This window comes from Odocoileus virginianus, chromosome X (genome assembly GCF_023699985.2).
Source record: "Odocoileus virginianus isolate 20LAN1187 ecotype Illinois chromosome X, Ovbor_1.2, whole genome shotgun sequence".
NCBI classification, from domain to species: domain Eukaryota; kingdom Metazoa; phylum Chordata; class Mammalia; order Artiodactyla; family Cervidae; genus Odocoileus; species Odocoileus virginianus.
In genome coordinates this window covers 30,049,275-30,073,229 of record NC_069708.1, presented here as the reverse complement: position 1 = coordinate 30,073,229, position 23,955 = coordinate 30,049,275, and the positions used below count along the sequence as shown (strand labels likewise).

The 23,955-nt window shown below is 41.1% G+C and overlaps 1 protein-coding gene across 2 annotated transcripts in view; it reads left to right on the top strand.

Annotated features, from left to right (window-relative positions):
- Positions 1 to 3,299: 3,299 nt before the first annotated feature.
- Positions 3,300 to 23,955, top strand: part of NEXMIF (neurite extension and migration factor) — a 220,017-nt gene continuing 199,361 nt past the window's right edge. For both annotated transcript variants that reach the window (XM_070462058.1, XM_070462057.1), the window contains exon 1: positions 3,300 to 3,854. The gene's annotated coding sequence lies outside the window, so the exon portion shown is untranslated. The remainder of the gene's footprint in view (positions 3,855 to 23,955) is intronic.

The window sequence follows — 23,955 nt, the reverse complement described above, 5'->3', positions numbered from 1 at the left end:
CCTCTGAAGTTTTCTTGGAGTAACTACAGCTAACACTAGTGCCTGGACCACTGAAAGCACTCAATGAAAGTTATCTGTTATTACTATGGCAATAGACAGTATCCCTGTCCTCAGGGAAGTTATAGTCCAGTAAGAGAGAGTGTATCAACACATAACTACATGTAATTCATGCTAAATGGTATGTTGGAGAAGAGATAAATAGATAATAGCCCATATTCAATGAATGCTGCCTGTGTTGCAAGCCCTGTTCTAAGGACATTGTGTATATTCCTCTGTTTATAGTTCCCACACTATTATATATTTAATTTCCCTCAAGTATAGGTAAGACAACTGAGGCACAGAGAAGTAACTTGCCTAAGGCCAAGTTAGTTGCAACTAATGTATGGTGTTAAGTAGTCACATATGAGAAAGGAACAAAAGCAGCTCTTGACATCTGAAAGCTGGCCTCGCACTCACAGGTAGGCACAGGTAGGCCATGTTGTTCTCCTGCTGGATGTAAACAATCTCACAAAATACCCACATCAAACAGTGTTACCCCAAGAACATGATATGGTGAGAGAAAGCAAAGCTGCTTCATAATTTAGTCTAAGCACAGACAAAGACAAGGTCACTGTGCCACCCACAAAAGATTATTTCTCACTTTAATCTCACTTTAATCACCTTCCCTATAGATAAGATATATTAAGATGCGCAATCATAGGATTGCCCTTGCTTTCTGATAGCATTCAATATAGAATGAACCCCTACTTTCTTAGACACTCTCCCAAATCACCCAACCAAAGCCCAAATCCTATAATAAGACCTTTCTACCACTCTTTTACTAAGACATCTTGTAGTTTCATGTTGTATTAGTCTGCTAGGGCAGTCATAACAAAATACCACAGACAGAGTGGTTTAAAATTTTCATCACAGTTCTATGGTGGCTAGAAGTCCAAGATCAAGGTGCTGGCATATTTGTTTTTTCCTGAGACTTCTCTCTGCCTTGCAGATGGCTGCCTTCTTCTTTTGTCTGCACATGATCTTTTCTCTGTACTCATGCGCTCCTAGTGTCTCTTTGTATGTCCAAATTTTCTCCTCTTATAAGTGCACCAGTCATATTGGATTTGGGCTCATCCTAGCCACTTCATTTTAACTTAATCACCTCTTTGAAGATCCAACTCCAAATACTTTCTGAGGTATTTAGGAGTTAGGGCTCAACATATGAATTTGGAAGGGGGAACACTTCAGCCCATAACATCTATGGTGTGCATTTTCCTTCACCATAACAAGTAATAAACCTAACTTGTTCAGCTTTGGGTGTGTTCCTGGTACTCTCTAGGTGAAGGTCACTGACACAAATTAGAACTGGTAACTAAAAAGTGACTGATTCTAAAAGGAAAACTAGCATATGTGGTTAATACAGGTGAAAACAATGTGCTTTTCAACAATGGGAAAATAGCAGTCCATTGTGGCCACTGAGATCCAGCCAATAGAGAGGTGGCATTTCACATGTTTAACCTTTTTGTTTGTTCTCGAGGGAATCTTATTTTTCTTCACATTTACCCCAGTGCCTGAAAGACACAAATATATTCTCACAGTGCCTGACAAATGCAAGATAAAGAAGATATTCTTTTTATTCTCAAGATACATATATGTACCTTCTTTGTGACTCAATTTTCTCATCTGTAAAATGGGAATAATAAAATTGTATTTGTTGTGAGGCTTAAATAAAATAATTCATGTAAATTGCTTAGCATAGAATCTGGCACATATTAGGGGCTCAATAATTATCAATTACTTGTAGATGAGCTATTATTTATGGATGAGTTTAACAGATATAAAATGATAGGGAGAAAGGACAAGAGTGTTCCAAGCAGGTAGAATGGCAGAACCCAAGGCATGGAGATGAGGAATTGTAAAAGGACTCCCTGTGCCCAGATTCTTACTTCTCAGTGAAGAAAGACTCATGGAGAATGCCCCAGACTAGAAAAGGTAACCCAGACCTTGTTGGCAATGGGATATCTAGAACATTTGTCTTTCCTGCTTTGCCAGAGAAGGGAAACAGACCCTCCCAGTCTGTGCTTTTCTCAGGAAGGGTTGTGTGACAGGTCATAGAGGTTCTGCTGAGGGTGATGGTGATAGTTGCATATATAAGGTCTCAAGTCTGAACCTTGGCAGCAAAATGACGTTGCAGCAAATATATCTGAAATTGGGCCCTGCCAGATCGGAGAAACTGTGCTTTGGTAAAGGCTTGCTAGAACAAGTGCACAGAAAGTAGCTTAGTTTTGTGCCTTCTGTTCTAGCACTTAACCTTTCCATCATTTGCCCTGGTTCTTAGTGGTGATGACTCAGGGGCTTAGGCCCCAACCTTACACTCAGAGTTCCAGGAGTGCTGAATGGTCCCTTCTAAGTTGCTCTCGAATTGCTCGTTTTTCCTGTAGGGTTCCCATGTATTCCGATAGTAAATGACCACCTAAGGCATTTCTCTAGGACAAGCAGTCAGGTACATCCCATTTCCTTCCAGGCATATTCATGTTCCCTCCTTCTCTTCTTCTTTATTACAAAAAACAAAAACACCCAGCCATCTCCAGTTCTCTGGAAAATGGCCCTCCATCCAGCCCTTTCAACACAGCCCACCCTCCTGAGGGCCTAGACTCTGAAGTTAAGGGTAGGTAGAGGTTGAATGGTTAGATGCTTGGTGGGAGAAGCGTCTCCTTTGAACATTGAAATATTCTTCCCCAAACTTCAGAGCGCCCTCTCTGTACACATAACTACCCTAAAAGGCGTGGGAGAGTGATGTCCAGCTGCGTGTCTGCCAGGGAAAAACGCGCCACTGGCGCGGTGGACTGGACTGGCTGCGAGAATGAAAGTGGGGGGCGGGGTGGGGGTGGGGAAGGGGGTGCGCGCCCTTTATGACAGGTGGCCGCGCAGTGCGCGCTCCCGGGCGCCTGAGGGGAGGGAGGGACAGACGGACAAAGTGGGAGGGGGCACATGGGAAGGGACTGTAGAGAGGGTAAAGAGAGCGCGGGAGGAAAAAGGAGGGCTGTGGTAGGGAAGGGAGGTAGAGGGGGGAACGGGTCCAGCAAGAACAGCCGTGTTGGAGGAAACAATGGCAGGGGCAATAGCGATGGTGGCAGCCGAGGCAATCCCACTCTGGGCACCTTTCTGAATGGGCAGAGGCAGCTCTCGGAGAAGAGGAGACCAGGCAGCGCCCGCAGAGGCTCTGAGAAAAGCGGCGAGGGAGGAGAAGGGGGAGGAGGAGGAGGTGGAGAAAGTGAAGGGGGGGGGGTGGGAGGAGGAGTGGGGAAGAGGCAGGGGGAGAACCCGGGAAGGAAAACCAGTAGCATCAGCAGCAGCAGCAGCAGCAGCCGCCGCCACAGCAGTGGCAGTAGCGACAGTAGCAGCATTTAGCAATAGCTTTAACAGCGATAGCGGCAGTAGCAGCCGCCCTCTCTCCCTCCTGCGGACGGCCGCAGCCACGGCGCTCAGCAGGCTCCAGCGCCGTGCGCGCAGCCCACTGGTGAGATAGCCCCGGCCGGAGCAGTCGGCGGTGCACTAGAAGAGCGGACCCCAGGAGCAGCCGGCGGCCACTGAGGCGCTGAGTTTTAGGGCCATAACCAGACAGCTCTGAAGCCATCCAGCACCGCCGCGGCGGCGGCGCCTGAGGGAGAGAGGCGCGTCCACCTGGCGGGCCCGGCGCATGGAGCTGAGGCAGAGGCGGCGGCGGCGGCGGCAGCACTAGCAACAGCGGCGGCGGGGACAGCTTGAGCAGCTGCGGCGACCGCAGCAGCCCAGCCTTGACTGCGGCCGCGCTAGCCCCAGCGCCAGCTGCCTGAGTCCGCCGGCGACGCGTGTCTCCGGAGTCGGCCTGGGAGGTGAGTACAAGCGCTGCCATCCAGCCCCCGGCCTTCTCGCCGGCTTCCCGGTTGACGCGGGGTGGCGGCGGCAGGGGGTGGAACGCGTTGGGGGAAGCCGAGCGAGAAGAGGAAGACGGGGAAACAGAAGGGAGGACGTCTGTGTGAGAATGGCGTGCGTGTGTCTGTCTGTATATGAGGGAGTGAGGCCGCGAGGGCGAGAGATCCCGGTTAGCCCCGACAGGCACTGTAATCTAGGAAAGGCCTGTGTGCTTGCGCCGGGGGAGGGGGTGGCGGCGAGGGGGAGGGGAAGCGAGCGGGCCGGAGCCACAGCGCTCAGAGCTGGGCGGCGGGGACCAGCTGAGTGCCGCCTCCTTGCGGGCCGGCGCCGGGGAGATCCTGGCTGGGAAACGGGCACTAACACTGCACTCTCCGGTGTCAGTGGGCAAACCCACGAGGCGGCTGCGACCAGGAGTCAGGGCCAAAGGTGCGAAGCCCGGTCGCCGACACCTTCCGTGCCCGCTGGGCTGCACTGGCGACCACAGAGCTCCTCTGAACACTCACCACCGAACCAGGGCCGTGGGCAGGTCTAAGTTGGGAGCCCTATAGAGCCCCACGCGGCATGTCACCTTTGCGTAATTGGCCCATTGCCCCTTCCCGCTCTCGGTGGCAGTCGAATTGACGCTTTCCTGCGTGGCTTCTGGCGCTTCACTCTGCCGCGCCCGGCAGCACACGGCCGCTCCGCTCTCTCACACCCGGTGGGGCGGGGAGGCCTCGAGCCCACACGGGGAGCCGGGCCAGGCTCTGGGAAAGTGTGGAAAACGCGCCGCTGAGTTGGCGCCGTTCTGCTGAGGAATCCAATGGTTTCAGCATGACTGCTTCTGTCTGATCCATGAGGGACCGAATAACCCGCCCAAGGTTTTCTGTCTTTTTTCTAAGTGGAAAAAAAAAAAAATGGCATCCCCGTTTCGACACCAGCACATTTGATTTTCTTCGAGCTTCTGTTTGCAGTTTGAAATAAGTGGGTTTGGTATTTTGCTTCTGGGTTTCGGCTCCCAGCATATTGTTGAATTCTGTGCACAGCAATATACTTAGCTCTGTGGCCTTTTCCTAGCGTTCCATTTTCTACACTGTTATCTGCAAAGACATGACTTGTGTGTAGGCCTCCCAGGGCTGTTTTTAAAAATCATCTAAAACACTTTACCCTGGGATTTGAATATCTCTTCTGTTGTTTTTGATCGTGGAGAAGAGTGTGCTGATAGTTGCTGAGATATTTTGCTTGGTGAGAAAATGTGCTCCAATGGTCTTCTCTGAACTATAGAGACCATTTGGGTTTCGAGGGATGAATCTCTGTTACATCTTTTACACATAGGTTAACATGACCAAACGTTTTACTTACAGCCATGAAATGCTCATGGCTGAGGGGAATTTATACTTATTTAAAATATATTTTTAGAAGGTAACAAAAAAGCCCTATGTAACTGTCATTTTACATATTAACTGGGAAACCGGCTAATCAAATAAAACTGGCTGAGTGTCTGAAACTCTATCCCAGTGAAATATGTGGCTGTGAATATAATTAACCATCTGTCTAGTGAGCAATTTAAATTTGGGCTGGTACATTTTTATTACAGTGTCTAATTTCTGGAAGACTTGTACATTTTACCCAACAGTAACAACACAAACGTATTTGCTTACTAGGTCAGAGATTCACTTGTGTGATGGTGGGATTTCCCTTCCTCCCTCCCACACCTCATCTTTACTAGTCCCCACACTTCTTGACCTGGGAGGTCAAAACAAGCCTCTTGCCTTTGCATTTGGCATATTTATAGTAGAGGAACTCAAACTAGGCATGGCAGCTAGTGATTAAACATTTTTGTTTCTTGGAAATGCCTTCTAATATTTTACCTCCCACAGAACCTAGATAAACTGAATGCATTTGAGTTGAAAAAATATAATTCTTTCTGCACATGTATTCAGATGGAGAAGGGTGATTCAACAAAATTTGTTCTGAAATTTGATTCCATTTACTTTCTCTTATTCTAATTATCCACCTAGCTCTCCCATTGCTGTTCCAACTGCTTTTCCACACCCCACAGACACACACCCTCAACACACACACAATCATACTTTTGTCCTTATAGCCAGTTTTTTAGGTTATTAATATTCAGATCTGTGATTTTAGCAGAATGTTGAGAAACTGCATTTTTTCTGGAAATCAAAAGTGTAAAATAGCATAACATGAAAAAGCAAAAATGTTCCCTATGATGTGATTTTAACCAGAAATTTATTACAAAGGGAAAAAGAAATAAATTTAGGGTGGAGATGAAATGGCCCTGGAAGATGAGATTTCAGAGACTTCCACCAAATAGCTGTTGTTAACATAATATAGCATAACATTACATAATTAAAATGAACCATAGATTGATTGTGCAGTGGGCTAGAGAAAGTCATTTAAAGGAAAATGCTTTAAAAACAAATATTTGGCTAAATAACAGCTCTGATAAATGGGTAACAATTATGTAAGCACATGGTAGAATCTGACATATGTCAAGTCTGTTAAATAAATCAACCTGTTCAGTGAATAAATATTCGATGCATCAATGCTTTTTGAAACACACACACACACACAAGCAAACCTATTACACCCTGTTGCCAAAGTTAAAACAAGTACAGCACACTGCTGCTTTCTCTCCATTTTATTCAGTCTCTCTTTCCTTTTTCTTTTTTTCACAATTGTATGATTACCTGTAAACTACTCAGTGAACAGAGACAGCTAAAGATGTGTCAGTGTTGCCTGTGTTTAGGAAGTGAGAGAAGAGAGATGAAGAAAGTGGTAAGGGCTGGATTTTAAACATACATGCTCATGACTTTGTGACACAATCACTGGTAGAGATCCCAGTTGCACAGAAGAATTTGCTTAGGAGAGGTACCAGCCTAACCAAAGAACCATTGATTTCAGTTTCTGTGTTCCTAAGTCCAGTTCTAGTGAATACTTTGTTTTTCTCCAAACCCTTAGTAAAGGGATAAAAGGAGATTCTAATTGGCCTTTGATTCTATTATCTTTAAACTTATTTATCTGGTGACACATATATGGTTTAGGTGTTCCTTCTTGCAGTAAGCAAAAGGAGAGAAGAACCAAAGTAGATGATAGGGAAGAGAAATGATATACTAAGGAATAGGTCATCTGGCTTTCCTACTTTTCCTATCGTAAAAACTTCAGAGTTGGACACTTTCTTTTTTTTCCCCATTGCCTCCTCTGAAAAGTTGCCCATCAGCTAGCTCCCTAATTGACAGTTTCTCAACCAGAAAACCTTTTCAAACCCAATGTCATATGGTTAGACACAAAGAACTTGGTTGGGCTCTTCATGCCACTTCTCCAGGGCTGCTTGGAAACAAAACAAAGGGGACTGGACAAAACGGTATCACTCGAGGCTACCTTTAACCTCAGACCTTTTCTCTCTCCCAGAAAATTTCATTTTAGACAGAGGTGATCTTTCCTCTCTTCTCAAACAACATTGTCCTTGTGCCACAGTAGCACATTATACGTTGGGGAATGTGGTCTGGGGTGGGGTCAACCAGGAAAGTGGAGTGTGGGAGGAAGCTGCCTTTTACTGATGGTAAGGCCTTTTCTGGGCCAGCTACAGATGAGGGTGAGGCCAGTCCCTCATTGCCCACTGTGGTTTGCAGGCCTCTGCTAAGGAATGTGTTCCTTTTGGTCTCATTTTCTATAGATAAGCACTGTGGCTCAATGTCTTTCCCTCTCTTGTTCTCCAGTAGAAAAAGGACTGATGTCTTCAGGATCAGCTACTATGAACATAATTTTAATTTTTCTAAAAGGAACTTCAATAAGTCATTTATCCATCTTCAGTAGGGTGATTTTGATATAGTTAATTATTTACGATTTTCTCAAACACCCCAAAATCCCATTTAAAATTTATACCTCTCTCCCTCAATAGCCCATCTTAAGTTTTATGTGGCTAGCCTAAGCCAGAAGTTGCTCCTAGTGTTTAACCTGGGGAGGTTTAGAGTTTAGAGAACAAAATTATACTGTGGGCATGACTACTGGAGTGGTGTTAAGCCATCCTCCATTGATAACAAGGAATAGAGGTTCATTTTGTTGAGGGTAAGTTAAACCATTTCTTCTATGGAAGACTGTAAGTAGGGTGGCCATATGTTGTGGATTATACCTGGTTGTCCCAGCATACTTATTTTACTCTCAAGTGTCCCATTTTTGACAAAAAATTTCTATGGTCACCCTCACTGTAGGTCACTTTTAAATCAAATGTGCTTCTTGATTTGGGGAGGTGGTTTTATTTGTAAAATCTGAATGAGCTTTGAAATGTCATAATCCCTTAACTAGTTCAGTCTGTCTTTTTCCTAGCTAAGAAGTCTTTCTGGAGGATAAGAATACAAGAAATAGTTCAAGCTTTGGGCTTGATGGAATTAGATTATTGGGTCTAAAGATATCCCTCCAAAATGCATTTGTGCGTGTACATACACACACAAACAGGTGTTGTCTGCTCGCTAGAGAGTGGCTGTTCTTTCATGAAAGACTGGTAATAGTTTGTAGGCTTAAAGCATATCAGAAGGCATTCAGGTTTAGAAAGATCATCCTGACCATATTATGAATAGTTGTAAGACAAAAACGGGTGGTAGCAACTAAGGTGTGAATTCTTCTTTTCTAAATATTTATTTATTTAGCCCTCCCTGTAGCATGTATCATCTTAGTTCCCTGACCAGGGATTGAATCCAAGGCCCTACAGTGAAATCATGAAATTCCCTGAATTCTTTTAAAAAAAATTTTTTTAAATTGGAGTATAGTTGATTTACAGTGTTTTGTTAGTTTCTTTTTAGAACATGTTTTGAGAAGTTCACAGGTACTTCTGTGTCCAGAATAGTTTGCCAAGTATTGGTCTTGCCAAATATACAAATATATGAATTATATATATATATATATATAATGTATATTTCTATTTGTTTTTTCTGTAATGGACAAGATGACTTTTTAAACTGCCTTCTAGTCTTAAGTATCTGTGATTGGTTTTCATTGATCTAGGGCCAGAGTCAAAAGAGACTATAACCCACAGGCCAAATCTGGCTTGCTATGGAAAAAGAAATAATGTAGACAAGAAGAAAATGTGAAGCCATTTAGAGTTGCTTTTGCAAATGTTTACAAGCTTCCCCTTCATAATTGAGCTTTATTTAGGCCACTGTCAAAATGAGTCCACATTTCCTGAACATATACATATCAGCTGATATCTAGGGCTTGGGAGACAGTCCAGAACCTGGTGAGGTGGCAGGAGGATGATCCCAAAGTTGAAATCCACATGTGAATTTGAGTTGAAATATCAATAATGATCTTTTCTTTCCTGCCTATTGCAGTAACTTAAATTTTGTGGTGCTAATGAATTCTTCCCATCTTCCTTTCCAATATTTGCCATGTCATTCTAGGCATCCATGTGATTTATTAACCCAGAGACCAGGTCTTGCAACTTGCTTGAACAGAGACCCTCTGTCTCTTTATTTACTAAGTTACTAGAACATATTCTAAAGAAGAGTTTTACTAAGTAAGGGAGTAGAAAAAATGGGCCATCACTGTCCAGCTCAGTGGTTCCTAACCTTTTTTTTTGGCATGAACCCTTTTGAAAATTTGATGAATGCCAAGGATACCCTCTTCAGAATTGTGCTGATTTATTTTTTTTAAAAGATATGACACTTTCATGCATTTTCAGGGAGTCCAACCATACATTGTGAGTTAAAAACCTCTATACTAGCCTTTGCCTAGTTGTTACAAGAATTCCTGTTGCATGACTGTCATCGTCAAGGTAACTTGAAAGGGGAGACATGAAGACGACTTTTTCAAAAAAGCCTGTTATTAGTATACTTGTGGTTCACAGCTCTCAGCTACCGTTAAAAGCACTTTTCTGATTAGCCTTCACAGGCATTCTTTTTATTATGAAAAAGAATCACTTATTACTCATTCTGCCATTACTGTTTTCGCCAAAGCCAAGTCAGGGCTAGTTCCTCCAAATCTTTGACTTGTTAACTTTCAGATTTTGTTCAACATTCAACCTCTGCAAGTTCATTATTAATATATAAAATACATTACATAAAAGCTCACTCACACTTACCTGCCTCCACTGCTCTCTCTTCAATTCTCTCTATATATATATTTCTCTTGGCCAAAGAGAAATTTTGTCTTGACAAAAATAGGAAACTCTTGCTAGCACTGATTGTTAAGTATGTTGATGGAGCCAGAGAGGGAGGTGGTGTCCAGATATCTTCATAAGGACCCTTGGGACTCATGGGCCTTTTGCAATGTTAGCCATCCTGGAAATCTAACATTATGTATTAAAGGCAATGCTCCTTAACCTCTGCAAGCATGCCACATATATGCTATACAATTGCAATGGTAAGAATATGTGGTATTCCTATCTATGAATAAATGTTTCTTGCCTGTCCCTTTGTTTCTATTCTTAACAGTTTGGAGTATGGCAGAGTATGAGGACTACTGGAATTCTAAATCTGAAAGGCTCCGTTAATGATCATTTCTAATTCGATTCAGCAAACATTTATTGAGCATCTACTACATGCTAAGCACTAGGATACTGAAGAAGAGAAAATAATGAAACAGATTCTCCTGTCATAAAAAATTAACTTTGTTTATGCTGAGATTTTTTTTACCAACTTTATTAACCCCATTCTTTTTCTAATGTAATGCATTTTTTCTATGATTTCTACATTCGCCCTGTTAGAAAATAAGTATAAATGCCCTCTTTACTAACACAGGAGAAATTTCTCTGACAAATAGTTAATCTCTAGCTAAACTGAAACAAGATTTCCAGCCTCCATGGCAGTACAAATGCTTCTATTCTTATGTTTGCATTGGCTTTGCGTGCCCCACTTAATAAGGAGTAACATGTTTCTTTTCCCTGCAATTCTGAGGCAAGATTTCTATTATTGATATCATTGGTGATGTGGAATTGCAGATTGCATTAGCCATGGTATATAGCCATGGTCAATATATATAATATATACAACTCAAGATTACAATATATATAACTCAATATATATAACTCAAGATTACAGTCCCTAGTTATTGACTTCTGACTAATGAGTTGAATGTACTCTGCAAAAAGCCATCTTTGAGTGGGTTAGTTTTTAACTCCTAGTTGGTGACTGTATTAGTTTTCTGTAGCTACTGTAACAAATTACCAAAAGCTCAGTGGTTTAGAACAAGATAAATTTATTATCTTACAATTCTAGAGCTCAGGAATCTGAAATAGGTCAGTATGTGACTGGGCTAAAATTAAGGTATGAGCAGAGCTGTATTCCTTTCTGGAGGCTGTAAGGGAGACTCCATTTCCTTGTCTTTTCCAACTTCTAGATTCTACCTACATTTCTTGGTTCATGGCTTTCCTACATTCTCAAAGTCAGCAATAATGGATTGACTCCTTACATTGCATCACTTCAATCCTGCTTTCATTGTCACGTCTCCTTCTCTGACAGCTCACTCTCCTGCCTCCCTCTTCTACTTTTAAAGACCTTGATAATTACACTGAGTCTACTTTGATGAATGCTGCTGCTGCTGCTAAGTCGCTTCAGTTGTTTCCAACTCTGTGCAACCCCATAGATGGCAACCCACCAGGCTTCCCCGTCCCTGGGGTTCTCCAGGCAAGAATACTGGAGTGCGTTGCCATTTCCTTCTCCAATGCATGAAAGTGAAAAGTGAAAGTGAAGTCGCTCAGTCATGTCCGACTCCTAGCGACTCCTAGGACTGCAGCCTACCAGGCTCCTCCATCCATGGGATTTTCCAGGCAAGAGTACTGGAGTGGGGTGCCATTGCCTTCTCCGACTTGGATGAATAGTACAGGATTATTTCCCCATCTCAAGGTTAGTTGATTTGCAAACTTAATTCCATCTGCAACCTTAATTCCCCTGTGCCATATAACCTGACATATTCACAGGTTATAGTAGTGACAGTAATTTGATTTTTTTCTTTCCATTTTGAAATAATAGATTCACAGGAAGTTTCAAGGACAGAAAGGTCCTGTGTACCTTTCATCTAGTTCCGCCAATAGTTAAATCTTACCTAACTATAGTATAAGACCAAAACCTTGACCTTGATGTTAGAACAGGTTTGTTTAGTTTTATGTCATTTTATCACATGTGTAGATTTGTGTACCAGTAACACAATCAAGATAAAGTACTATTCTGTCACCAAAAAAGATCTGTCTTGTGCTACCTATTTTTTTTTTTTTACAGTCACATTCACCCCCTCACGCCCTCTATCTCCAAACCCTGGCAGTCACTAATATTTTTTAAAAAATGAATCTATAGTTTTGTCATTTCAAAAGTGATAGAGTCATGGAGTATGTGACCTCTTCAGGTTCGCTTTTTTCACTCAATATAATGCCCTTGAGATCTAATTTGTCTTGCACATAAATGGTACATTTCTTTATACTGTTGAGTAGTATTCCATGGTATGTATATATTGCTGTTTGTTTAACCATTTACCTGTTAAGAACATTTTGGTTGTGTCCAGTTTTTGGCTATTTCAAAGAAAGCTGTACAGGTTGCATGTGTGTGTACTCAGTCACTCAGTTGTGTCCAACTCTTTGTGACCCCATAGACTACAGCCCACCAGTCTCTCTGTCCATGGGATTCTTCATGCATAAATACTGGTAAATACTGGAATGGGTTGCCATTTCCTTCTCCAAGGGATCTTCCCGACCCAGGGATCAAATCTGGGTCTCTTTGTTTCCTGCATCGGCAGGTGGATTCTTTACCACTGAGCTACCTTGAAACCTGTTTGTTTAACCATTTACCTGAGGAACATTTTGGTTGTATCCAGTTTTTGGCTATTACAAAGAAAGCTGTACAGGTTAGTGTAAAGTTTTTTGTATGAACATGTTTTCGTTTCTCTGGGGAAAATGCCCAAGGGTGTGATTACTAGGTCATATGGTAAGTGTATGTTTAGTTTTTTAAGAAACTGCAAAACTGTTTTCCAGAATTCCTGTTCATAACTTATCATGGTCTGCTAGTATCAACATTTTACATGCTTAAATAAACCTTACCTCTCTTTAAGTCCTTGTATCCTCCCTCATTGATAATATTATAGTCCTAGATATTTCCTTTATATATATTTAGAACTACACCAAACAGTATTGTGATTTTTGCTTCAACTGTCAAACATAATTGTGAGAACTCAACAGGAGAAGCAAAGTCAATTGTATTTACTTCTTACTTTTACTCTTTCTGTTTTCCTATCTTCCTTCTTGAGGTTTCAAGATTCCTTCTTTTATATTTTTCTTTCTCTTTAGAGACTTTCCTTTAGTCCTTCTTTTAGTGCAGGTTTGTTAGCAACACATTCTTTTCGTTTTCCTTCATCTTAGATTTCTTGATTTCCCCCGTGTTCCTGAAGGATATTTCCCCTGCATATACTCTTAGCTTCCTGAATCTGTAGGTTTATGTCTTTTGCCAAGTTTGGGAAGTTTTCAGCCATTATTTCTTTGAATACTTTTTTCTGTCCTGCCTTCTTTATCCTATAGTTCCAGGCCTCCTCTAATGACAGAAAAGTTAGATATTTCTTTATAGCCTCACGGAGACCCTGTTCATCATTTTTCAATTTGAGTTTCTTTATTGTTCAGATTACATAATTTATATCATTTGGTCTTCAAGTTAGCTAATTATTTCCTTAGTCCTCTTCATTATATTTTAGAGCCCATATATTGATATTTTTTAGAATTTTAGTTATTATATTTTTAATTTCTAAAAGTTCTAATTGGTCCTTAAACATGTATCTTATATTTCTTTGCTGAGACTTTGTATTTTTCATTTGTTTTAAGAGTATTTGTAATTTATTACCGAAGCATTTTCATCATGGCTGTTTTAAAATCATTGCTAGTTTAATTCTAATACCTCTGTCATCTTAGCTCTGACATCTATTTATTTCCTGTTTTCATTCAGCTTGAAATATTTCTGGTTCTTGGTATGACAAGTGATTTTTAATAGAAACCTGGACATTTTTGTATTACATTATGAGACTCAGGATCTTATTCAAACCTTCTGTTTTAGCTAGCTCTTTTCTACATTGCTTCAGCAGGGGAAGGGCGTGTGATGCCTTTGTTACTGCCAGGTGGAAGTGGAAGTTCAGGTTCCCCCCTCAGCCTCTATTGACACTTGGAGGCAGGGCTTCTCATTACCTCTGGCGAGGGGTTGTAATTCAGTCACATTTCAAGTGCTTAATAAGCATATGTGGTTAGTGGCTACCATAATGAACAATACCTATGTAGATGGCTGTCATAGGAAGACCAGAGGCGAGGAAGGAAGGTTGATCCTATAAAAATTGAGGTTTGGTGTGAGATACTGTGGAATAAGTATAATACAACAAGGACCTAGTTATTGGATTTGAGGTCTGTGGCTGGGGTTTGTTTCCAAAGCATGTGGTACTATGAATACTACAAAGATATGTGTACAAGGAACTCAGCTGGACACTATCAACATAGTAGAGTTGATAGATGGGGAAAGAGTGACTGACTTTATTTCTTGGGACTCCAAAATCCCTGCAGATGGTGATTGCAGCCATGAAATTAAAAGACGCTTGCTCCTTGGAAGGAAAGTTATGACCAACCTAGATAGCGTATTAAAAAGCAGAGACATTACTTTGTCAACAAAGGTCCATCTAGCCAAGGCTATGGTTTTTCCAGTAGTCATGTATGGATGTGAGAGTTGGACTATAAAGAAAGCTAAGCGCAGAGGAATCGATGCTTTTGAACTGTGGTGTTGGAGAAGACAATCTTGAGAGTCCCTTGGACTGCAAGGAGATCCAACCAGTCCATCCTAAAGGAGATCAGCCCTGGGTGTTCATTGGAAGGATTGGTGTTGACGCTGAAACTCCAATACTTTGGTTACCTCATGTGAAGAACTGACTCATTTGAAAAGACACTGATGCTGGGAAAGATTGAGGGCAGGAGAAGAAGGGGACAACAGAGGATGAGATGGTTGGATGGCATCACCGACTCAACGGACATGAGTTTGGGTAAATTCTGGGAGTTGGTGCTGGATAGGGATGCCTGGCATGCTGTGGTTCATGGGGTCGCAAAGAGTTGGACACGAAAGAGCTACTGAACTGAACTGAACTGAGAGCTGATAGAAACTATGCCAAGTATTAAATATGTTTCTTCCTCACAATCTTTGTAAGAGAGGTGGAGTAACATGTTGCAGATTCCTGTCGCACTTCATTTTGTTAAAGGGAAATTCTCTCCTATTGGGGAGAAGTTTGTTTATTCATAGCAACAAACTCACCTCTATGACTGAAGTAACTGTTGATTGAGGAAATGTTAACAGAAAAGAGTAGGTTATGAAGAGGGCAGTCCATTAATTTGTAGAATCTAGGGTTTATTTGGCATCTTGGTGGCCCCTTGTTACGTCATTTATCTCCAGCATGCTTAGCCAGTTTGCGTGGTGGCAGCATTTGTGAAAGAGCTCTTTCCTTTAGTTGATTTGTTGGCACTTCTTTGTCCAAGGCCCAGAGAGTCAGTAGACCCTGTTACACAGCTTCTTTGTACACTGGCATAACTGTTGCCTTCTCAAATCTCTCTTTGCTTAGATTTGTAGGAGTTTCCTTAACGTAGAGTCAGTGTTCTCAATTTCCCCTTGGGGTAGTTCAGTAACATTTTCCCTTCTTGGATCTCTATATTTGTGAGTACATCTTCAGGTGTTTGTGTAGGGCTGCCTATGTACTTTACATCTCAGTAAGAGAAGAGGTTTACTCATTGTCTATTTAATGTATGTCATATGTATAGTCTATAAGTCACATTGCATTTTTCCATAACAAATCCTATATATGTAAAGCTGTGGCCTTGGTATGTTAAGATGTTTCATAAATAACATAGTCAAATTCATGTGGCTAAATAAGTGAAAGAAAAGGGAATTATGCAGTGCTACCATGAGTTTTTTCAGATTTATGTGGCTTGACTTAAAGCTAAACAAAAAGACAGTCATCTGAGGAAGAAACACTTTGAAAATTACACTGTGAAGACAGAGAGGTAGGCATACTTGATAACACAAGATCAAGTGTAGGTTGTAAATCCAAGCCCTTGGCTCACCTAGATCCTTCCATATGTGCATTTGTGGGGAAGAGGTGAGTATTCCTGGTCTGTTACTCAGACATATGGAAATAATACAGTAGGAGCAACCAGAATCCAAATTTGTCACTTTGTCTCTCAAGGAGGCTGCAAATACACCAGTTAATTTTGAAGACAGTGGTCACTGGTTAAGCAGAGGGGCCAGGATCAGAATATTGCTATACAGATCTGGGAAGAGAACCTAGATTTAGCCTTCCTTGTCATTTATCTCACCTTTTCCTATAAGCCACTGTTTTTTTTTTTTTTGCTCTATTTCAATAATGCTTTGGTTGCTACATGTACACATATTTAGCACTTGAATAAATGGAAAAAACCCACTTGTTTATTGACCAGATAAGGTGGTAATGTCATGATATTGCTGACCCTGATAACTCATGATTCATAAGGGACAAGTCACTTTTAGCCAACTACTGAAAGATGCTGAAAAGCAGGTAGGTGGACTAATCTCTCCTTTTTGATTCTCACCTCTGCCATTTGACCCTCAGATATGACTTTTATATCTTCCAGTACTGAGCACCATTGGTTAATTGAGGCCTAAAGTGGATGCAGCTAATGCCAGGAATGGGGTTCTTTTATTTTCTGAAAAATAAGCTTATTAGACTTAAGAATCCAGAATTCTGAGTCACACAGCCAGGCCACATACTAGAGAGGAACACCCTCAAATTACTCTTTTAGATGAAGAGCCATTTTGGCATAGTATGCACTGTAAAAGTGTGATCCTAGGTATGCTTTTTATTTTGCCCTCTGTCCTTTTAGTTTTCTTCAGCCTTTCTCTGATTTGCATGGCTCTGTTCTCACTCCCAAGATCCCTCTAGAAGTCCCTTTATAATGAGCTTCTCCCTTCTTCATGTGTCCTTCTTATGGCACAGAAATGCTGGATGTCACACGATGTAAGGCAGTATTGGCTACAGTGAGTTCAGAGGAGGACTCTGGGGCTACCAGTTGTCTCCAGACTGTCAGATAGAAGGAATGCTCAAGCAGCTGGGATAGTTTGAGGTGGGAGAAGCAGCAGTGGATAATAGGGCAGAGAGCTGTTGTTTGCACTTGTTGCTGAGATGGCCAGCTGAGAGAGACAGCTGTGTGTTCAGTGGTCCTGAGAAAGTTAAAACTAAGATTGGTATGTCTTCATTCAGGAGACAGTTATGTTAAGCGAACAAAGGCACTAAGGCTGCCAAAAATAACACCTTAGAATTCTATAGCCCCTCTCTTCTAGAGGATTAAAAGGGCTCCTATGTTTTATTTCATGTGATCTCACAAACAACCTCATGGAGTTAAGAAAGGTAAATATTGAAGACCACACAAGGCAAGTTGCTTCCCTTTCCTGGGCCTGAGTTTTCAAACCATGAGATGAGGGCTTGGTCTAGAGCTAATCTCTAAGATCTTTTCCCACAGCAACAATTTCCATGATGGTAACATTTTCCAGATGGGGGAATTGAGTCTCTGGTACTTTAAAGTGAATTTCACAAAGCCATACTGTAAATCAGGGACAAAGTGATTACTATAGACCAAGCCCTGATCCCTTCCCTTAGATTGCTCTGTCAGTGGTCTCTGAGTTGTGAGGTAAGAGGGACTATCACTTCTGAACACATGAAGCCTGTGTTCATCCATTTCACTTAACTCTTCCTCGCCTTCACAGCCTACCCTCTTCACTTATCAGCAGGGCCTTCAACCTTCCACTTGATGTTGCCCATGATCCATATCTCCTTTGACTATAGCTGCTTTCCTGGCATATTGTGTGGCTGGATGCAAGATCACTGCTACCCTTAAAGAGTTAAGTCTGGAACCAGCACTTCAGTTACATCAACTAAGAGCTATGGCTCCTACGTGTGGCAGAAGGTCAGGGTAGGAAGAGCCATTCAAAAATATCATATTGTGAGGTGCCCATGGAAAGCAAGGAGGCCTAGGGGAAAAGAGCCGACAAAGGGGCCATGGGAGAAATCAAGAGACAGTGAATTGATAAAGCAAATGGATCAAATTGTCAACCAGTATGCAGCAAAGAACCAAGATGACTGAAATTTCTTGAGTTGTAGGATAAAATGGCATTTCTGACTATGAGGGGGATTTAGCTTGGGAAGGACAATAGAGAAAAAAGGAAAAGCTCTTATCTTCAGCAGGTTCAACTTTTACAGTAAGACATTTAGTTTAAAAAATATTGTGAGCTGAGTACTGTGAGGGAATAAATTTAGAAAGTCATATTCCCCATATGATTTCTGGAAATCAGTAGGAGTTTGGCTCAAGAAAGGATGGCAGAAGGTGATTTGTGGTGTTGTAGCAGCCGCCTTGGAAGGCAAGATGGAAAGTTTGTCCCTGAAAGGCTAGGTAATTGGAGGAGACTCACTGGAAGTTTCTGTCTGCAGAAAATCAATGAGACAGAGTGGGGTTTTAAATATGTATGGTAAGGGATGGGGGATGGAACACCCAAAAGCCCCCATCTTGCAATAGGTCCATTTGTTAAATCTTTGGCTTATGGAGTTTGTTGGTTACTTTTGGGCCAGAAGTTCTTGAGGCTCCCAGGGCTTCTCTGTATCTCATTCTGTGACCCCTTCTTTCATTTTTCTTTGTCCCACTACTTATTTCTCTTTTCCATTTCCCTAATTTTGAGATTAAATTCATTTACCATGTACCAAAATAATCCATGAACATTTAACAGATTTTGAAAAATACAGAAAAGAAATAATCAACCTTTTGCTTTAAAAATGGCATGTTTTATTGTGAGTGATTAGAAAAATACTGAAAAGCATTGAGAATCAATAATATATCAAACACACCTGGATCTTGACTCAGAATTGACAAACTTAATTTTTTTTTTATTGTGGTAAGAACACTTAACATGTCTACCCACTTAACAAATCTTTAAGTGTACAGTATTGTTAACTCTAAGCACTATGTTGTATAGCTGATCTCCAGACCTTATTCATGTTGCACAACAACTGTTAGCATTTTCAACGTAAAGTTTGCTTTAGATCTTTTCCCAGTGGGAGAAATAACACATTATAGACAAGTCAAATTCAATCCCCTATTCCTCTCCATTCATTCCCAGAGGCAAAGATTAATTTGGTATGTATTCTTCCGTAGAATTTATATATCCATATGGGCTTCCCTGGTAGCTCAGATGATAAAGAATCTGCCTGCAGTGCAAGAGACCCAGGTTGGATCCCTGAGTTGGGAAGATCATCTGGGAGAAGGGAATGGCTACGTACTCCAGTATTCTTGCCTGGAGAATTCCATGGACAAGGGAGCCTGGTGGGCTACAGTTCATGGGGTGACAAGGAGTCAGACATGACTGAGGGACTAAAAAGAGAGTGATAAGCAATATATAGAATTGTCCTGTGTGTCTTTCTTAATTTACATAAATAACAATATCCTAATGTATGTGTTATTCTGCAGCTAGCTTTCTTTTCCTTCATTCAACATCTTGTTTAGGGATGTATTCCATTTTCTTTTTTACATTTCTTTTTCTTATTCTAGCTGTATTGTAGAGTCAATTACATGTACCTTATTTTTTCATGATATTTTTCATTATAAAGTAATACCTAATTACATTACAGGAAAATTGGAGAATCCAACTAATTGATAGCTTTTAGGACCAGAGAACAATTTGCAAAGGCTTTAGGCAGCTCAGTGATTTTGGCTATAAAACATTGAAGAGCAAAATTGGAAGGGTCTCTAGGGATACTGCCTTGTCAGTCTCATACCTCATTTTTTGTAGGAGTAATAGGAGCCCAGAGAAGGAAAATTACTTAACAAGGCCATATGTCCATCTAATTTATTTGAGACCCCTGACTCCATATCCTGTACATGAAACCTTTCCATGGTGAAAAAAGAGAAAAGGGAAACCTAAAACTGAAATCATTTGTTATAAAAATTCCATTTTAATAAAGTATGGGAAATATAGAAGAGTTTAAAAATGAAGAAATCAAGGACTGCCCAATTTAATATTTTTATCTTCTGAACTTTTTTCCTGTATGTTTTTAATGTTTCTGTGGTTGTACCTTGCTTTTTTCCTCACTTAACATTGTAATGTCATAATGCACAGTTTTCAAAGACAGGTTTGTACATTGAAATCTTGCCAATGAATAATTTTTAAGGCACACTTTTGCTGTATAACCATTAAAATATCAATGTCTTAGGCAGGGACTTATGCAGAGAAGAAACAAGGACCATGCTATATTCCCCAGCAAGATGGTCCCTGTCCTTTGATTAGATCTTGTTCTTCTACACAACAACAACAAAGTCTAGACTGACATTTTCAGGGCTCCTGCTCCTGAATTATTCATACATAACAGTTAGATTGTGGTCAGAAATTTGGAGTGTGACCAAGAGATACCCTGACACACCCCTCCACCTCCAAGGGTAGCAGTGCCCCTCAGGCCCACGAGGAGTGAATTCTCAGGCTTCCAGGCTCAGAGAAGCCACCCCAAGGAAGAGGCAGTGATTGTTTTCCCTGTTCTATGAGGGTGAGGTCAGGTGTTCAATTTTTCCAAGCTGAAACCCAGACAGGACAATAGTGTTTAAAACTTCCTCAGCATTTATGTGAGAGGGGGCTCCATCCCTGACTAAACCACATCACTTCCACGCACATGCACATACATGATTAGAGTTGTTGAGTACAATACTGGTTGCACTCATTGTTGTACATGCCAAACTACATTCAACTATCAAGACCTGCAGGAAGAGAGGTGATGGTTTGTCACTCTAGACAGTTCAGTGTGTTTGAAACAATGAAGCACCGAAAGATTAAGCTACTCACTCAAGGTTACACAGCAAAAAAAAAAAAAAAAAAAGCAGAATGCTGAGATTACAAAATAAAATAAAGTTAAATGGAAGCACAGTTATTCCTGGTCGTCTTGGTTCTTAGAAAGTCAGACCTTAGCTCATTGAAGCTCACCATGCTTCTGCTTTAATCAGTTTAGTTCGTTGCTAACTTGCCCTTGCTGCCTGTGATTTTCTTTAGGTGGGCCAAATGTCAATTCACAGTAGTTGTTCAGAAGCACTTGACAGGTTCAATTTTTCAGTTCCAGGCTCTATTCTTTCACACAGGGCTGGAAAGGCAGGAGTCACGCTAGTGGCTAACTGCATTTCTGCCTCAAGCTCGCACAGGGCTGGTGTGTGTGTGTGTAAGTGTCTGTGTGTGTTCATGAGTGAGTCTATGCTTGCAAATTAGTGAGGACTGCGGGATTAAAAATGTTCAAGATTTTAAATTGAAATAATTAAGCAAATTCCTCTAAAAAGAGCCCTTTCCCCTGCCAAAAGATTTTCTTTTTAAAGATACTTATTTCTGCAGTTGATTGAGGTTTAGAAATAGGCAGGATGAGACTCAGCAAATGTGTATTTTGCTAGGACATAGGGTGCTCTTGTTTCCAGGTTATAGAAGCCAGTGTTGGACCAAATCCCAGCTGTGTTTACCCCCAGATTCAAGTTTCAATTCAAGGGAGCTTCTTTCCACACCTCTTTCCCCTCCCCCCAGCAAAAGCTGCAGAGCTAAAGCTGCCTTTATAACAAGGAGTGGCTTTAGGCACTGAGGAGCTTTTCTCCTTCAAACTGGGCAGACAACTTCTCTGTGGGAGTCTGAACCTGCTACACCTATCAAAGGCTTTGGGAAATGTGAAGTGGCACTTACAGCATTTAAACTGCAGTGAACTTGCCTGTGTGCTGGCCAGCTTGGCTATGGGAAATCTTGCCTTTTATTGCCTATGTAAAGCCCCCCACTTAACCAGTCATGTCTGAATGTGTGGGTGTAGGGGACATAGGAGGTTGCAGAAATGTCACAGCTGTCCTCAGACCCAAAGAGGGTGGCAGACCAAGAAGTCCATTATTAGTATGTTTCCAGTGTCTCAGTTAGGTGAAGACTGCAGTCTTCACTAGGAAAGACAAAACAGGCAAGTAGATATGGGACCTGGAAGAGTTGAAAGGGACCTCAGCCACAGATCAGTGAGATCAGTACTTCCCAATATTTTCAAGCCCTCTCAAACCATTTTCTAATCATTTTTCATAAGGCCTAGTGCTTCAAAGAGGTTATTTCTTCTGAAAAAGTTACATTTATTAAATAATAGTTTTCTGTATTCATATACAACACATATGTGCATCTCAGAGCTTCTAATCAGCATTAATAAGCAATATTATTGTGCTTGGTTGCTGTAATTCCAGGGAAAAGCAAAGAAATTTGGCATTTAGATAACTGGGGCAGCTGTATGACAGTTAAGTACTCTGTTTTCTTTAAAGGTTTGAAATATTAAAAATGACTTGAGGATCCTGATGATTACTGTTGTGGTCTGATAAGACCAGGGACCTCAGGTTGGGAACCACTGATCTAGTTAATTGCTACCTTCCCATTTTTGAGTTAGCAAGTAAGGCTTTGGCCAAATAGAAAGTTAATCTTTGACCTGAAATTAAAACTCACCCAATTGGGGATAGGTTTTTATCTGTATACTTGGCTTCCCTTATGAGTCTTCTGGCCTGTAACTTTGAATCATTTATGATCAAATATTTTGAATGTCATGAAGGGGACTTTTGGTCAAAATCTGTATTAGTCAGGATTCTCCAGAGAGAAAGAATCAATAGTGTGTGTGTGTGTGTGTGTGTGTGTGTGTGTGTGTGTGTAATACACACACAAAATAAGTAATTGGCTCATGTGATTATAGAGGCTGAGAAGTCCCACAAAATTCTGTCTGCAAACTGGAGACCCAGTAAAGCCAACAGTGTACTTCCAGTCTAAATTCAAAGGCCTAAGAACCAAGAAAGCCAATTGTGTAAGTTCCAGTCCTAGGACTTGAGAAGACTAATATCCAAACTCAACAGTCAGGCAGAGAGAGACCTTAATATACATTAAAGGCACTTATGGTGGTTTGGAACTGCCTTGATATTTGAGACAGGCCCTTAACTTCTGGAAGGTGTATTAAAGGGGCTTTCTCACTCCATTTATCTGAAGTTCAAAGTCATTCATAGATATTATATACTTAAAGAATACCTACTACGTATAGGATACTGTAGCTGGGACAAGGGAGGTGGTAGGAGTAATAATGGAGTGGTAGGTGAGTAAAATATCCCCACATTTCAGGGAAATTGTGTTTTACTGGGGGAGAGCTATGTGTACAGGACTATTTCTAAGACTGGGTGTAAGATAGTTATGCTCTAGGGGTTATAAATTGCATATATAACACTTTCTTCAGCAGGCTTCCCTGGGACTGAAAGGTATATAATGGAATCAGGTAAACCAACAATTGCATACTTTCTAACTGCCTGATAACAGAAGACAAGTATAAGTTGTGCCTCACTGGTGCTTTGTGCAGCAAATCACATTTAGAAGCACTACCACCCTGGACATTTGTATGTTTACTCATTAAACCTTGCATTGACATCTTGGCCACAAATGTTTTTTTGCCTCTTGGAGATAACTAGGAAGTCATCTAAATAATTTTTACTTGCTACATTAATTATTTTTTCTAGATTACCTTGCCTAGATGTATCCACAGGCAGGTACCTGCTCCCAAAGGCAGTCCACTCCAGATGCTCATTCTTTTTATTTTATTATTTTTAATTGTGGCAAAATACACATTACAAAAATGTGCCATCTTAACCATTTTAAAGTGTACAGTTCTGTGGAGTTAAGTACATTCACATTGTTACACAACCATCACCACCATCCATCTCTAGACCTCTTTTCATCTTGTAAAACTAAAACTCTGTATCCATTAAATAATAACTCTCCATTTCTACCCTCTTCCCAGACCCTGGAAATCACCATTATGCTTTTTGTCTCTATGAATTAGACTATTCAAGGTTTCTCACGTAAGTGGTGTCCTGTAGTATTCATTTGTCCTTTTGTAACTGGCTTATTTCACTTAGCATGAAGTCCTCGAGATTCATCCATGTTGTACTATGTGTCAGAATTTACTTCCTTTTAAATGTTGAATAATATTACATTGTATGTTTATATCACATTTTGTTTATCCATTTATCTGTCAATGGAC